We start from the raw sequence: 18,263 nt of genomic DNA on the forward strand, positions 1-18,263 counted from the left end.
CTTCATACACATCACTGCATTTTATCACTGGGGACCATCTTCATACACATCACTGCATTTTATCACTGGGGACCATCTTCATACACATCACTGCATTTTATCACTGGGGACCATCTTCATACACATCACTGCATTTTATCACTGGGGACCATCTTCATACACATCACTGCATTTTGTATAGTTCTGTTGGCTGGGAGTCTCTGACTACCAGAAGGGCCCAGCACTGGCTACTTTTTGTATATAAAGTGGTTCTTCAGAGACTCACCTCAGCTCACATATTAATTGGAGCTCCAGCAATCTTCAGAGCCGCTCTCTGGGCTGGCTGGTTCTGTAGGTCCAACGGGTCTCCACTAACCTGGGGAAAAATGCTTTTAGTTTCTATTCCCCCAGTTCAAAGAATAGCCTTCAGGCCACCTTGAAGCTGGACTCGCTGGTCTCCTTTGGACATTTTAGATACATTTTGAGGGAGGATGAGAGTTGCGTTTGTTTTGATTAATGTTGTATTTTATTGTACTGATATTGTTATTTTACATTATTTTGTGTTACATTTTATTCACAGGGCTCCCTTGTAAATGAGACCCTGGTCTCAATGGTGACCCACGCTGTATAAATAAAAGTGAAATAAAAACAAGAATAAAAAAATACTATATTAAATGAGTAATATTCAGTTATAACATATTACAAGATAATACTCAGCTATACTATATTAAATGATAATACTCAGTTATACTATATTAAATGAGTAATTTAGTATATATATATATATTTTTTTTATTTTATTTTTTTATTTATTGAATATTCGAAACAGACAATATACCTGCAATGAAGCCGCTCAATAACTACATCATACCAGTCATCCAACAGATTCCCATTCAGAGCGACACACAGAAGCATCCAGGGTCAATGCCCTGCTCAAGGGCATGTTGACCGATCTACCACCAGTCCAAAAAATATGAACCCGAACCCTCCAAGATCCCCCCACAGTTCCCCAATAGCTGTCCCTCAACCATTCGAGACCCCTCCCACAGTCCCCCAGGAAGAAAAAATAAATAAATACAATTAATTTCATTCCCCACCTCCAAGAACCCCCCAATGCACCAACAACTAAGAGAATGAACTAAAGAGAAAAAAGGAAACGACAGAAGAAAACAGCAAACAACAATGCAATTTAAAAAAATACTTAAACAAAACAAATTTAAAACAAAGGACATCAAGGACAACTGAAATCATAACAGCAATGCCAACTGTATGTTTGTGTGCATGTCTGGCACTATTACATGTATGTGTGTGTTCTTGTATGTGTTTATTTGAATGAGAGTGTGCGTATATGCATGTGTACAAACACCTGCACGGCATCAGCCTCAGGCAAACTGGCATTAGTTGTAAAAACACTGCCACTTAGTGTCATTCAAATGTATTTTATTTTGACTTTAAAAAAATACTTTTATCTTTGACCATCATTCTATCTCTCACACAGTAACTCCACTCTCACTTGTCTCCAATTCCACATACCAACCCTCAGCTTCCCTCAGCCCATCCTATCTATCTCTGCTGGCCTCCCACTTCGGGTTTGTACGCAATACATATCTTTAAACTATGCTGTGATGTTTAACGTACAATTTCAATCTATCTATCGAATAGAATCCACAGATTGCGAGTTGAAGATAAATACTTTTACTAAGGGTATCAGTATATTAGTAATTGACTGACCCGTTCTCTCCAGATCTCCTAACAGTACTATTTCTAGGGTCAATTTTAGATCAGTGCTATGCATTTTCAGCCATTCCTGAACCTGAGACCAGAAACAGGCTACTTGAGGGCAATACCAAAATAAATGGTCTATTGATTCTGTATCCTCACAACAAAATCTGCAGAGCTTCGATGATTTTATGCCCCAAATATTCAACATTTTGTTGGTGGCAAGAATTCTATATAATAATTTTAGCTGAAAAGCACAAAGTCTTGAATCTTGCGTTGTTTTATATATCAACTCATACGAGAACAGACGTGACCTGTTCATCTCTGCCTGTCAGCCAGCCTATCAGAAGGAGTACAATCGGTACATAAAAAAATTAATATTCATTATATAGATAGGCACGTTTTATTTTGTCTGGAATAGTGTCCCAGATAAAGCTAAATATTTTTTGCTCATATGATTTGAAAAACGAATCATCAGGAGTAGGCAGCCCCATAAGTAAGTGAGTAAACTGAGATATGACTAAGGAGTTAATCAGGGCATTTTTTCCATAAATAGACAGGTATTTACCTCTCCATGGTTGCAGGATGTTGTCTATTTTTACAAGTTTTCTATTGAAATTCATTGTGGAGAGCTTATTTATATATTTTGTGAAATGAATACCGAATATGTCTACTTCACCATCAGCCCATTTTATAGGTAAACTGCAGGGTAATGTAAAAGTTGTATTTTTTAAGGATCCAATAGCTAGCATTTCGATGGCCATAACGAATAGATATGGTGACAGCGGACACCCTTGTTTAACTCCTCTGGACAATTCAAAACTCTATGAGAAGTAGCCGTTATTTAATATTTTACACCTGGGGATGCTGTACATTATTTTTACCCATTTTATAAGAGAATTACCGAAATTGAAAAAATCCAGGCATTTATAAATAAAATCCAGTCTTACTTTATCAAATGCCTTTTCAAAATCCGCTATAAATACCATTCCTGGCTTCTTATATGTTTCATGATGTTCTATTATTTCTAGTAGTTGTCGTATATTATCTCCAATGTATCGTCCATGTAAAAAACCTGTCTGACCAGGATGAACAATGAGTTATTTAGTTGTCTTTTTATCTGGTGAAGGAACAGACATAAGATAATTTAATTGAGAGACAACTAAACCACCCTGTCTCACTGCTCTTGATCATTTCAAACTATCTGACTTGTGTCCATTGTTTATGATTTTGTTGCAGAGACTAGGTATAATACAGTACTTTTCACAATTTTATGAGGGACCCGCCAAAGTTAAAGTACTGTATTTCAGACATTCATATAATATGTCCCAGCTGATCTTATGAAATGGTGAGGATATTTTATAGTGGCATGGACATTATATCTGATTTCCAAAAAGAATAAGAACCCCTCTTTTGTACAACCTCCCCAATCACTAACCCTTTCTTCCATTTTGAATAAAATCTACCTACCCAATCACTAACCCTACACCTTTCCTCCATATTGGAAAAATACAACCTCGCCAATCACTAACCCTTTCTTCTGTTTTGCTTCATTCTTAGCTGTAGAGTGTGTCTCTTGTCAGCAAATTATATCATGCATTTTTGTAATTTAGCAAGTTAAATACCTCTTTTCATTTAGAGTAATTTGCTAGGTCATTACAGTAGTAACTAGCAATGCCTAATCCTGACATACTCATCTAATATTCGTAAAATTTTATGAAACAAAGACACTTAATAACAAATCAGAAAACAGCAAGTTGTCAGAGACTGTAGCTCCTATTATGTTCAGAGTGAGGGCTGGTATAACTACTGATATACTGATAACTGCAACATTTCATTAAGCAGTTGAGTAAACTGTCACTATAAAACTGTCATTGCTCATATTTGAAGTATTTTGGCAGGGCCTTGGGAGGATTGGACAGTAACACTTGATTCAATATATTTAAAAGTGCTTTAAACTACTGTCTGTGCTGGCAAAGTAGTTTTATCACCACAGACAGGAGTTTGTCTGCCACCCAATGCCTTGGCTCACGTCAGGATTTGTTACACGATACCAATACAGCTAACAGCCAGTTAAAATCTAAAACTAAATGTGAAAATGTTAATTAATGTCACATGCTCTGGCATGGATCCACTAAACAGCTGAGCTCTGCTTGTTTTCCAGGTCACATATCTGGCTGCAGATCTCTTATAGGAGCCAATGTCAGCAATGCCAGGACATCCTGGTCGACTAATAAGGTCAAAATAATGTGCTGGCCTGCATAAGATCTCTCTGTGGTCCACAGTATAGATTATGAGGTCTTTTCAGCATGCAGTGTGAAGTCAGTGGAGGGCTAAATGTAATATTAATGTCATACATTTACAAGGATAAACACTTGCATCAAATGGGCAGCTGGTGTGTTTTTCAGCAAGCTTTGCAAATCTTTTTTTGAGAACCTTGTGGTCAACTAATAAGGTCAAAAGAATATGCTGTCCAGTTCCGGATCTCTCTGTGGCTTTACAGATTTCAGCAAGCTTTGCTTTGTTGGCAGGTCTGCTGCCATTTGAGGCATGCACCAGAGGATATGACTAGGGCTGTGGCGGTCATGACATTTTGTCAGCCAGTTATTGTCATGCAAAAGGTTGCCGGTCTCACAGTAATTATGCATTAATTTTTATTTTTTTTGCATCGCCAGGACATGTTTAGCATCGCCAGGACCCTACGCATACAAGCCTTTGGAACATCTACATTATAAAAAGTGTAATAAATCAATATACCCCATCATAATAAACCCATGATGTATTTTAGTCAGGTCTAAAGAAACATTATGATATGAAGAAAATGTATTTCAGAAGAACAGAATATGAACAGTATGTTATCTGGCTATGCTCCATGCCTTAGGCTGTAACTAGTTCATTTAGCAACAAGATATGACTGTAAGTCCTGTGCCATTATTTTATATCATTTGATTTTATAGTAAGAAGAATATAATTGAACTAAAATAGTAAAATATAAATAATATTTTCCCATTCCAGAGAGAGTGCGCATATGAAGTGGCTATGTTGAGTGTAAAAGTGATCATTTGAAACAGGTTCTATACGCTAGATTTATGATTGGGCAACTTCGTTATTGGGAAACTTCATTATTGGGCAACTTCGTTATTGGGCAACTTCGTTATTGAGCAACTTCGTTATTGAGAAACTTCGTTATTAAGCAACTTCGTTATTGGGCAACTTCGTTATTGAGCAACTTCGTTATTGGGCAACTTCGTTATTAAGCAACTTCGTTATTGGGCAACTTCAGTTGTGAGTGATACAATCCTTAGAATGTCTTAGAAATCAAAACATATACTGAACAACAATATAAAAGCAACATGCAACAAATCAAAGATTTTACAGTTCCAGTTCATATAAGGAAATCAGTTAATTGAAATAAATTCATTAGGCCCTAATCTATGTATTTCACATGACTGGGAATACAGATATGCATCTGCTGGTCACAGATACCTTAAAAGAAAAAGTAGGTGTGTGGATGAGAAAACCAATCAGTATCTGGTGTCAGCAACATTTGTCTCATGCAGCGACACATCTCCTTCACATAGAGTTGATCCGGCTGTTGATTGTGGCCTGTGGAATGTTGTCCCACTCCTCTTCATTGGCTGTACGAAATTGCTGGATATTGGCGGGAACTGGAACGCGCTGTCGTACATGTCGATGCAGAGCATTCCAAACATGCTCAATGGGTGGCATGTCTGGTGAGTATGCAGGCTATGGAATAACTGGGACATTTTCAGCTTCCAGGAATTGTGTACAGATCCTTGCGACATGGGGCTGTGCATTATCATGCTGAAACATGAGGTGATGGTGGCGGATGAATGGCACGACAATGGGCATTAGGATCTCGTCATGGTATCTCTGTGCATTCAAATTGCCATCGATAAAATGCAATTGTGTTTGTTGTCCGTAGCTTATGCCTGCCCATACCATAACCCCACCGCCACCATGGGGCACTCTGTTCACAACGTTGGCATCAGTAGCTCACCCACACAACGACATTCGGTTGGGGATGTTAGGCCGATTGGACGTACTGTCAAATTCTCTAAAACGACGTGGATTTATGGTAGAGAAATTAACATTCAATTCAAATGACTATATATGAAACCTGATATGGCCATTAAACGGATCAGTCAAATACCTGGGTTAAACGGGAGACAAATTTCAGTTGAAGGCATTCAGTTGTACAACTGACTAGTTATCCCTCTTTCCCTTTCCCACTGACTAGGTATGTCCCTTTCCCTTTACAAATGACTAGGTATCCCCCTTTCCCTTTACAAATGACTAGGTATCCCCCTTTCCCTTTACAAATGACTAGGTATCCCCCTTCCCCTTTCCCTTTACAACTGACTGGGTATCCCCCTTTCCCTTTACAACTGACTAGGTATCCCCCTTAACCTTTCCCTTTACAATTGACTAGGCATCCCCCTTCCCCCTTCCCTTTCCAACTGACTAGGTATCCCCCCTTTCCCTTTACAATTGACTAGGCATCCCCCTTCCCCCTTTCCCTTTCCAACTGACTAGGCATCCCCCATCCCCTTTCCCTTTACAACTGACTAGGCATCCCCCATCCCCTTTCCCTTTCCAACTGACTAGGCATCCCCCATCCCCTTTCCCTTTCCAACTGACTAGGCATCCCCCATCCCCTTTCCCTTTCCAACTGACTAGGCATCCCCCATCCCCTTTCCCTTTCCAACTGACTAGGCATCCCCCATCCCCTTTCCCTTTCCAACTGACTAGGCATCCCCCATCCCCTTTCCCTTTCCAACTGACTAGGCATCCCCCATCCCCTTTCCCTTTCCAACTGACTAGGTATCCCCCCTTCCCCTTTCCCTTTACAACTGACTAGGTATCCCCCTTTCCCTTTCCCTTTACAACTGACTAGGTATCCCCCCTTCCCCTTTCCCTTTACAACTGACTAGGTATCCCCCTTTCCCTTTCCAACTGACTAGGTATCCCCCCTTCCCCTTTCCCTTTACAACTGACTAGGTATCCCCCTTTCCCTTTCCAACTGACTAGGTATCCCCCCTTCCTCTTTCCCTTTACAACTGACTAGGCATCCCCCATCCCCTTTCCCTTTCCAACTGACTAGGTATCCCCCCTTTCTCTTTCCCTTTACAACTGACTAGGTATCCCCCCTTCCCCTTTCCGTTTACAACTGACTAGGTATCCCCCTTCCCCGTTCCCTATACAACTGACTAGTTATCCCCCTTTCCCTTTACAACTGACTAGGTATCCCCCTTCCCCTTTCCAACTGACTAGGTATCCCCCTTCCCCTTTCCCTTTACAACTGACTAGGTATCCCCCCTTTCCCTTTCCAACTGACTAGGTATCCCCCTTTCCCTTTCCAACTGACTAGGTATCCCCCTTTCCCTTTCCAACTGACTAGGTATCCTCCTTTCCCTTTCCAACTGACTAGGTATCCCCCTTCCCCTTTCCCTTTACCTGATTATTTTCGGAGCGCTGTATTTTTATACTCTCAAATGTAAAGACAACACAGATTGTAGGAAGACACAGTCAAGGACAAAAGTAAAGTGCTAACAAATCTGCATAAATCACACAACCCTGCCAGAAATAAGAGATTGGGCAATATATTTAGTACAATGCTGTATTGATAACAAAAATCATGGTTCATAATAGACAACAAAAGAAAGATTCAATAATCAACAACAAATGAATAGTCCTGTCAGAGTCAAAAGTCCAATGCAAATTCACAACAGTAAACCGTAGTCCTACCAGGACCTCTGGTTGAGTCTGAGAGTCCTTGGAAAGAAGTTGGAATCCAAAGTAACGCACAAAAAACCAACAAGAAGGTAATCCCAATAGAATCCAATGTAAAGACAATAATCCAACAGGAAAAGGTCCAATGGAAGGTGACGGCTATTTTTATTTCATTTTTTATTTTTATTTTTTATTTAACTAGGTAGGCTAGTTGAGAACAAGTTCTCATTTACAACTACGACCGGGCCAAGATAAAGCAAAGCAGTTCGACACATACAACAACACAGAGTTACACATGGAATAAACAAACATACAGTCAATAATACAGTAGAAAAAGTATATATGCAATGTGTGCAAATGAGGTAAGATAAGGGAGGTATGGTAATAAATAGGCCATGGTGGTAAAGTAATTACAATAAAGCAATTAAACACTGGAGTGATAGATGTGCAAAAGATGAATGTGCAAGTTGAGATACTGGGGTGCAAAGGAGCAAGATAAATAAATAAATACAGTATGGGGATGAGGTAGTTGGATGGGCTATTTACAGATGGTGTCACGTCCTGACCAGTATAAGGGGTTATTGGTTATTGTAGTTTGGTCAGGACGTGGCAGGGTGTATTTGTTTTATGTGGTTCGGGGTTTAATGGGATATGTATTTATGTAAGAGGGGTGTTTGATTTATGTGTTCCGGGGTTTTTGGGTAATGTTCTTGTTTTGTATTTCTATGTTTTTCTATGTTGTGTATTTCTTTGTTGGCTTGGTATGGCTCTCAATCAGGAACAGCTGTACATCGTTGTTGCTGATTGAGAGTCATACTTAAGTAGCCCTGTTTTCACCTGTCCCTTTGTGGGAAGTTGTTTGTGCATTGCTGTGTGTAGCCTGCATTACTGTGCATTTGTGCGTTTTCTTGTTTTGTTTTGTTTGTGTTCTAAATTAAAAGTTAAAATGAGCACTCAACCCGCTGCGCCTTGGTCCATTACGTACGACGACCGTTACAGAACTTCCCACCACCAACGAACCAAGCAGCGGGCCCAGGAAGAGGAAGGATCCTGGGCCAGGGAGAGAAGGGAGTGGAGGACATTTTGGACTTGGGAGGAGGTAATGGCAGGGGACAAGACCCTGCCATGGAAACAGGTGGAGACAGCGAGGGAGGAACGGCGAAAGTGGAGCGAAGAGCGGGCCCAACGTAGGATGCATGAGAGGCAGCCCCAAGATTTTTTTGGGGGGGGGCACATGGGTAATTTGGCTGGGCCAGGGTTAAGCCCCAAGCCAACTCCCCATGCTTATCGGAGGCAGCTTGTTACTGGTCAGGCCCCGTGCTATGGGGTGATGCGCACGGCATCGAGGCCGAGCATTCACAGGCCGGTGTGCGCGGTGCCAGCGCCCCACATTTGCCAGGGGGAAGCGGGCATCCAGCCAGTAAGGGTGGTGCCAGTACTGCACTCAAGACCGCCAGTGCGCCTTCACGGCCCAGTGTATCCTGTTCCCGCTTCTCGCACTAGCCGTGAGGTGCGTGTATCCAGTCTGGCGTCTCCTAAGCCAGCACCACGCACCAGGCCTCCAGTGCGTCAGCCCAGTCCAACTCGTCCTGTTCCTGCTCCCCGCACTAGCCTTGAGGTGCGTGTTTCCAGTCTGGCACATCCAAAGCCAGCACCACGCACCAGGCCTCCAGTGCGTCAGCCCAGTCCAACTCATCCTGTTCCTGCTCCCCGCACTAGCCTTGAGGTGCGTGTTTCCAGTCTGGCACATCCAAAGCCAGCACCACGCACCAGGCCTCCAGTGCGTCAGCCCAGTCCAACTCGTCCTGTTCCTGCTCCCCGCACTAGCCTTGGGGTGCGTGTATCCAGTCTGGCACATCCAAAGCCAGCACCACGCACCAGGCCTCCAGTGCGTCAGCCCAGTCCAACTCGTCCTGTTCCTGCTCCCCGCACTAGCCTTGGGGTGCGTGTATCCAGTCTGGCACATCCAAAGCCAGCACCACGCACCAGGCCTCCAGTGCGTCAGCCCAGTCCAACTCGTCCTGTTCCTGCTCCCCGCACTAGCCTTGGGGTGCGTGTTTCCAGTCTGGCACATCCAAAGCCAGCACCACGCACCAGGCCTCCAGTGCGTCAGCCCAGTCCAACTCGTCCTGTTCCTGCTCCTCGCACTAGCCCTGAGGTGCATGTTTCCATTCTGGCACATCCAAAGCCAGCACCACGCACCAGGCCTCCAGTGCGTCAGCCCAGTCCAACTCGTCCTGTTCCTGCCCCTCGCACTAGCCTTGGGGTGCGTGTCTCCAGTCTGGTACCTCCACTACCAGCCCCACGCATCAGGCTTTCAGTGTGCAGTGCCCCGCCCAGAGCTTCCGACGATAGTACCCCGTCCAGAGCTTCCGACGACAGTACCCCGTCCAGAGCTTCCGGCAACAGTGCCCCGTCCAGAGTGTCCGACGACAGTGTCCCGTCCAGAGTGTCCGGCGACAGTGCCCTGTCTAGAGATGGCCCACAGTCCGGAAACAAGAGAGACGGCCCACAGTCCGGAACCGAGTGAGACAGCCCACAGTCCGGAACCGAGTGAGACGGCCCACAGTCCGGAAACGAGTGAGACGGCCCATAGTCCGGAACCGAGTGAGACGGCCTACAGTCCGGAACCGAGTGAGACGGCCTACAGTCCGGAGCTCCCAGAGTCGCCCTACAGTCCGGAGCTCCCAGAGTCGCCCTACAGTCCGGAGCTCCCAGAGTCGCCATACAGTCCGGAGCTCCCAGAGTCACCCTACAGTCCGGAGCTCCCAGAATCGTCCTTCTGCCTGAGGTCTACAGCGAAGTGCTTCAGCCCGAGGTCTACAGCGACGTGCCTCAGCCAGAGGTATTCAGCGGGGGTGGACAGGTTAGGTGGTGGACTAAGGCCAGAGCCTGAGCCACCTCCACAGTAGGAGGATTGGGGAGGGGGGTGTAGCACGGGAACCGTCGGTGACGGCAGCCACCCTCCCTTCCCTCCCTTCAGTTTGGGGTGTTTATTTTGTGTTTATTTTTGTGTGAGGTGCATCCGGGGTCTCCACCTTTGGGGGGGAGGGGGGGGGGAGGGGGGGGTACTGTCACGTCCTGACCAGTATAAGGGGTTATTGGTTATTGTAGTTTGGTCAGGACGTGGCAGGGGGTATTTGTTTTATGTGGTTTGGGGTTTAATGGGATATGTAAGAGGGGTGTTTGATTTATGTGTTCCGGGATTTTTGGGTAATGTTCTTGTTTTGTATTTCTATGTTTTTCTATGTTGTGTATTTCTTTGTTGGCCTGGTATGGCTCTCAATCAGGAACAGCTGTACATCGTTGTTGCTGATTGAGAGTCATACTTAAGTAGCCCTGTTTTCACCTGTCCCTTTGTGGGAAGTTGTTTGTGCATTGCTGTGTGTAGCCTGCATTACTGTGCGTTTGTGCGTTTTCTTGTTTTGTTTGTGTTCTAAATTAAAAGTTAAAATGAGCACTCAACCCGCTGCGCCTTGGTCCACTTCCTACGACGTCCGTTACAGATGGGCTATGTACAGGTGCAGTGATCTGTGAGCTGCTCTGACAGCTGGTGCTTAAAGTTAGTGAGGGAGATTTGAGTCTCCAGCTTCAGTGATTTTTGCAGTTCGTTCCAGTCATTGGCAGCAAAGAACTGGAAGGAAAGGCGGCCAAAAGAGGAATTGGCTTTGGGGGTGACTAGTGAAATATACCTGCTGGAGCGCATGCTACAGGTGGGTGCTGCTATGGTGACCAGTGAGCTGAGATAAGGCAGGGCTTTACCTAGCAAAGACTTGTAGATGACCTGGAGCCAGTGGGTTCGGCGACGAGTATGAGGCGAGGGCCAGCCAACGAAAGCGTACAGGTCGCAGTGGTGGGTAGTATATGGGGCTTTGGTGACAAAACGGATGGCACTGTGATAGACTGCATCCAGTTTGTTGAGTAGAGTGTTGGAGGCTATTTTGTAAATGACATCACCGAAATTGAGGATCGGTAGGATGGTCAGTTTTACGAGGGTATATTTGGCAGCATGAGTGAAGGATGCTTTGTTGCGAAATAGGAAGCCGATTCTAGATTTAATTTTGGATTGGAGATGCTTAATGTGAGTCTGGAAGGAGAGTTTACAGTCTAACCAGACACCTAGGTATTTGTAGATGTCCACATATTCTAAGTCAGAACCGTCCAGAGTAGTGATGCTGGATGGGCGGTCAGGTGCGGGCAGCGATCGGTTGAAGAACATGCATTTAGTTTTACTTGCATTTAAGAGCAGTTGGAGGCCACGGAAGAAGAACTGTATGGCATTGAAGCTCGTCTGGAGGTTAGTTAACACAGTGTCCAAAGAAGGGCTATAAGTATACAGAATTGTGTCGCTGTACCTGCAGGATAGAATACACTACACCGACTCTGACGCTCGTCGGATGTGGCAGGGCTTGCAAACCATTACAGACTACAAAGGGAAGCACAGCCAAGAGCTGCCCAGTGACATGAGCCTACCAGACAAGCTAAACTACTTCTATGCTCGCTTCGAGGCAAATAAACCTGAAACATGCATGAGAGCATCAACTGTTCCGGAAGACTGTGTGATCACGCTCTCCGCAGCCGATGTGAGTAAGACCTTTAAACAGGTGAACATTAACAAGGCCTCAGGGCCAGACGGATTACCAGGACGTGTACTGCGAGCATGTACTGACCAACGGGAAAGTGTCTTCACTGACATTTTCTACCTCTCCCTGTCCGAGTCTGTAATACCAACATCTTTTAAGCAGACCACCATAGTGCCTGTGCCCAGGAACACTAAGGTAACCTGCCTAAATGATTACCGACCCATAGCACTCACGTATGTAGCCATGAAGTGCTTTGGTCATGGCTCACATCAACAGCATTATCCCAGAAACCCTAGACCCACTCCAATTTGCAAACTGCCCCAACAGATCCACAGATGATGCAATCTCTATTGCATTACACACTGCCCTTTCCCACCTGGACAAAAGGAACAACTATGTGAGAATGCTATTCATTGACTATTCATTCAACACCATAGTGCCCTCAAAGCTCATTAATAAGCTAAGGACCCTGGGACTAAACACCTCCCTCTGCAACTGGATCCTGGACTTCCTGACGGGCCGCCCCCAGGTGGTAAGGGTAACAACACATCCGCACACTGATCCTCAACACAGGGGCCCCTCAGGGGTGCGTGCTCAGCCCCCTCCTGTACTCCCTGTTCACTCAGGACTGCACGGCCAGGCACAACTCCAACACCATCATTAAGTTTGCCGATGACGCAACAGTGGTTGGCCTGATCACCGACAACGATGAGACAGCCTATAGGGAGGAGGTCAGAGACCTGAATGTGTGGTGCCAGGACAACAACCTCTCCCTCAACGTAATCAAGACAAAGGAGATGATTGTGGACTCCAGGAAAAAGAGGACCGAGCACGCCCCCATTTTCATTGATGGGGCTGCAGTGGAGCAGGTTGAGAGCTTCAAGTTCCTTGGTGTCCACATCACCAACAAACTAACATGGTCCAAGCACACCAAGACAGTCGTGAAGAGGGCACGACAAAACCTATTCCCCCTCAGGAGACTGAAAAGATTTGGCATGGGTCCTCAGATCCTCAAAAGATTCTACAGCTGCACCATTGAGAGCATCCAGACCGGTTTTATCACTGCCTGGCATGGCAACTGCTCGGCCTCCGACTGCAAGGTACGACAGAGGGTAGTGTGAACGGCCCAGTACATCACTGGGGCCAAGTTCCCTGCCATCCAGGACCTCTATACCAGGTGGTGTCAGAGAAAGGCCCTAAAAATTGTCAAAGACTCCAGCCACCCTAGTCATAGACTGTTCTCTCTGCTACCGCACGGCAAGCGGTACCGGAGCACCAAGTCTAGGTCCAAGAGGCTTCTAAACAGCTTCTACCCCCAAGCCATAAGACTCCTGAACGCTTAATCAAATGGCTACCCAGACTATTTGCATTGCCCCCCCTCTTTTACACCACTGCTACTCTCTGTTGTTATCATCTATGCATAGTCACTTTAATAACTCTACCTATTACCTCAACCAACCGGTGCCCCCGCACATTCATCCTGTACCGGTACCCTGTATACAGTCTTGCTATTGTTATTTTACTGCTGCTCTTTAATTGCTTGTTACTTTTATTTCTTATTCTTATCCGTATTTTTTTTTAACTGCATTGTTAGTTACGGGCTTGTAAATCAGCATTTCACTGTAAGGTCTACCTGTTGTATTCAGCATTTCACTGTAAGGTCTACCTACACCTGTTGTATTCAGCATTTCACTGTAAGGTCTACTACACCTGTTGTATTCAGCATTTCACTGTAAGGTCCACCTACACCTGTTGTATTCAGCATTTCACTGTAAGGTCTACTACACCTGTTGTATTCAGCATTTCACTGTAAGGTCTACTACACCTGTTGTATTCAGCATTTCACTGTAAGGTCTACCTACACCTGTTGTATTCAGCATTTCACTGTAAGGTCTACTACACCTGTTGTATTCAGCATTTCACTGTAAGGTCCACCTACACCTGTTGTATTCAGCATTTCACTGTAAGGTCTACTACACCTGTTGTATTCAGCATTTCACTGTAAGGTCTACTACACCTGTTGTATTCAGCATTTCACTGTAAGGTCTACTACACCTGTTGTATTCAGCATTTCACTGTAAGGTCTACTACACCTGTTGTATTCAGCATTTCACTGTAAGGTCTACTACACCTGTTGTATTCAGCATTTCACTGTAAGGTCTACTACACCTGTTGTATTCAGCATTTCACTGTAAGGTCTACTACACCTGTTGTATTCAGCATTTCACTGTAAGGTCTACCTACACCTGTTGTATTCAGCATTTCACTGTAAGGTCTACCTACACCTGTTGTATTCAGCATTTCACTGTAAGGTCTACTACACCTGTTGTATTCAGCATTTCACTGTAAGGTCTACTACACCTGTTGTATTCAGCATTTCATTGTAAGGTCTACTACACCTGTTGTATTCAGCATTTCACTGTAAGGTCTACCTACACCTGTTGTATTCAGCATTTCACTGTAAGGTCTACTACACCTGTTGTATTCAGCATTTCACTGTAAGGTCTACCTACACCTGTTGTATTCAGCATTTCACTGTAAGGTCTACTACACCTGTTGTATTCAGCATTTCACTGTAAGGTCTACTACACCTGTTGTATTCAGCATTTCACTGTAAGGTCTACTACACCTGTTGTATTCAGCATTTCACTGTAAGGTCTACCTACACCTGTTGTATTCAGCATTTCACTGTAAGGTCTACCTACACCTGTTGTATTCAGCATTTCACTGTAAGGTCTACTACACCTGTTGTATTCAGCATTTCACTGTAAGGTCTACTACACCTGTTGTATTCAGCATTTCACTGTAAGGTCTACTACACCTGTTGTATTTGGCACGTGTGACTAATAAAATTTGATTTCATTTGGTGTTAAATTGTGATGTGTCATGACGTAACGTACAGCACGCATAATGGAACTCATTCTGTGTCGTACAGCCTCTCTCCTCCAGGTGTAGCTCTTCTCTTACAGATTAAAACAAGAAAAGGACAGGGACAGGGTAAGGGGGATACCTAGTCACCTGTACAACTGAATGCATTCATTTTTTGCATCATCACTGCATGCCATCAAGACTCTCAAAAGCCGCGAAAGTCTCTGTTTACTTCTGAAGATAACTTTTACGCCGCCCTAAAAACCTGATTCAAATTCGACACAAACCTTCAAATAGGTATGTAATGACACATTATATAAACTCTTTATAGTGTTTTATTTACATTTTAGAGGGGATAAGTTGGACAGATCGGGTGAAAAAAGTTGTTTCTCCACACGGCTTATCTCCCCCTTTCCCTATCACACAGTAGGTTTCACTTCCCCACCCATCATTTTTAAAAAGACATGACTGAGCTCATTGCCTTCTTCGATCATGCAGAGACGGGCATCATGAAGGTCTTGTCATTGATTTTGCTGGAAAGGGGAGAAATTGCGCTTTACAATGGTATTCATATTACAGTTGACCTGGAAGAATTACGTTTTTTGGTCGCTAAAATAAGGTAAATTGTACGTACAGCGCAATGTACAAAACTGCGTTAGCTAACTATATTATGTATTATAATTACAAATTAAATATTGTCTATTGGAGAAATTTGACATTACAGTATTCAGACATAGCCTACAAACGTCAATGGAAAAGATAAACTGTCTGTTAAACTGCGCTTCAGATCACATAAAGCAAAACACTTTACATAGTTTATCTATTTAGCCTACTACTACGAAGTGGGTCCAATTACATGAGAGATGAAAGAAATGGCAGCCTGTCCTAACTTGTAGCCCTACAGGCTATTTTGCGAGTAGCCTATGAAACCATCACAGTCAGAAAAGGAGAGGAATTTATTTAGCAATGATCATGGACATGAAATAAATAATAACAAAATGATGCCTATTTCTAATTATTTTAGAATGCAAAGATAAAACAAATCGATTCTCGCTCTTCTCACTAACGGTAAATGATTGGATCGTGTTATTATATTTAGCTACCTGTTTTTTGTTATGAATTAGAGTCTCTACATACAGTATTTTCCTGCACAAGGCTAGGCTAGTTTTGCCTTCTTGCCATGCAATACTTCAACCACTAGAAACTGTGCGTACGCATGGTCCAAAGTATGTGGGAGGATAACCACATTCACGTCAAATTCAGATTTTATAAATGCCAACTTTTGGATGAAAACTGATGCAAATGTTATGTGATATATTTTGTATGTACGCAACGTTTCTAAATGTGGCCCCAAGGTTTGTAGTGGATGGCCAGAACACCTGAATCAGCCTGTCAATTAACACAATAATAAAACCTGTCACTGTTATTATGACAGCTTGTCTGACATACCGTAAGTCCCTCAGCACATGGCCCTGTTCGTGGGATAAATTGCAGGACTATAAAGCAGAGGCTCCTATCATCAGGTCATCAGCCCTCCCAGATATAGCAGCTGCCATAGAGGTCAAGGCTATTACCACAGCAGCAGTTAAACTGGACAACCTTCTATTCAACACCTTTTCATTTTCTATTCAATTCATTCACAGGCAGACTGGAACACTTCTCATTTTCCCCATGATTTAAATCAGTCGACTGGATGTGAACTGTTTCACATCTAGACATTGATCATTGGTGTCGGGCCATCTGGTGGATTGGGCTTCCACTTATCCTGACTGTTCCAAGCTTGTGTTCCAACAGCTGCAGCTGAAGTGAGGGTGTGGGATTCACAGTTTTATTCAGTTATGGACTTTTTAACAGGTGTTACCAAGAAAACATACCAGGAAAACATTTATGAAACATTGCCCCTAAAATAATAGAAAATGTGAATATATGAAAATAATATGTTGAAGAATGTACTTGGCCAAGACTATGGTGGCATTTCCCTGCTTAGATGTTGCATGCATCTACCAATGGTTGCGTGCCACTTCATTGACGGTGCCGTGGGGAACCAGATTGCTAAAACACATGTGGCGGACTAGGGAAACCCTTCACATCATGACAATTTGAAAACTACAAAATGTCAAAAATCCAGATCTTTTTAAGTCACTGAGATATGTTTATCAGAACCAGAGCTATGAATATCTCTATATATTTCCTGATCTTTCTTACAGTATATCGCTGAGATATAGGACAGACACTTTTTGGGGGGTACTATCTGTAGTTCCATGTCGTGAATCTGTTAAGGCCAAATTCAATGTTTCATCAAATCGTTTTTTGTTTTTTTTTACCATAAGGGGTCTTAAAATTCAAAATCAAAAAACGAAATGATCATTGGTTTGACCATCTTGAATTTGGCTTCAGACAAAAAGTAAAATCTGAGAAAATTCCATTAGGTTTTTGTTCTAATTCCATTGAGAGAAAAACACCAAAACTCATCTTGAATGTTTTAAAAGAAATTGTCACTAGATGTATTATTCTTAAAACAGCATCTTCTGATATTGTTCACATTAAATAATCACTACTATAACTAATTATTTGTCACGTTTGTCGAAAGGAGGAGCGGACCAAAATGCAGCGTGTGTGTCGTTCCACATTTTATTTACACTGTGAAACTATGCAATACATATAAATAAACAGAATAACAAAAACAACAAACCGTGACGCAGCGTAAACATACACATACTCAAAAACAATCTCCCACAAACCCAGGTGGAAAAAAACCCTACTTAAGTATGATCTCCAATTAGAGACAACGAGGACCAGCTGCCTCTAATTGGAGAACATCCCAAACAAAACCCAACAGAGAAATACAAAACTAGAACCTGACAACATAGAAAAACAAAACTAGAAAACCCCCCTGTCACGCCCTGACCTACTCTACCATAGAAAATAACAGCTTTCTAAGGTCAGGACGTGACATTATTATACTGTAAAATAAATTAACAAAATAATAAACAACACATTTTAAAAATTAACATATTAAAAGAAAGTTTGATTTGATCTGTTTGATCTCACTATACTGCACAAGAATACAGGTAACAATCAAAATAAAGGAAACACCAACGTAAAGCATCTTAATAGGGTAGTGGGCCACCATGACCCAGAACAGCTTCAAATCTTAATAGGGTGGAGGGCCACCACGACCCAGAACAGCTTCAAATCTTAATAGGGTGGGGGGCCACCACGACCCAGAACAGCTTCAAATCTTAATAGGGTGGGGGGCCACCACAACCCAGAACAGCTTCAAATCTTAATAGGGTGGTGGGCCACCACGACCCAGAACAGCTTCAAATCTTAATAGGGTGGGGGGCCACCACGACCCAC

This window comes from Salmo trutta, chromosome 2 (genome assembly GCF_901001165.1).
Source record: "Salmo trutta chromosome 2, fSalTru1.1, whole genome shotgun sequence".
Taxonomy (NCBI): domain Eukaryota; kingdom Metazoa; phylum Chordata; class Actinopteri; order Salmoniformes; family Salmonidae; genus Salmo; species Salmo trutta.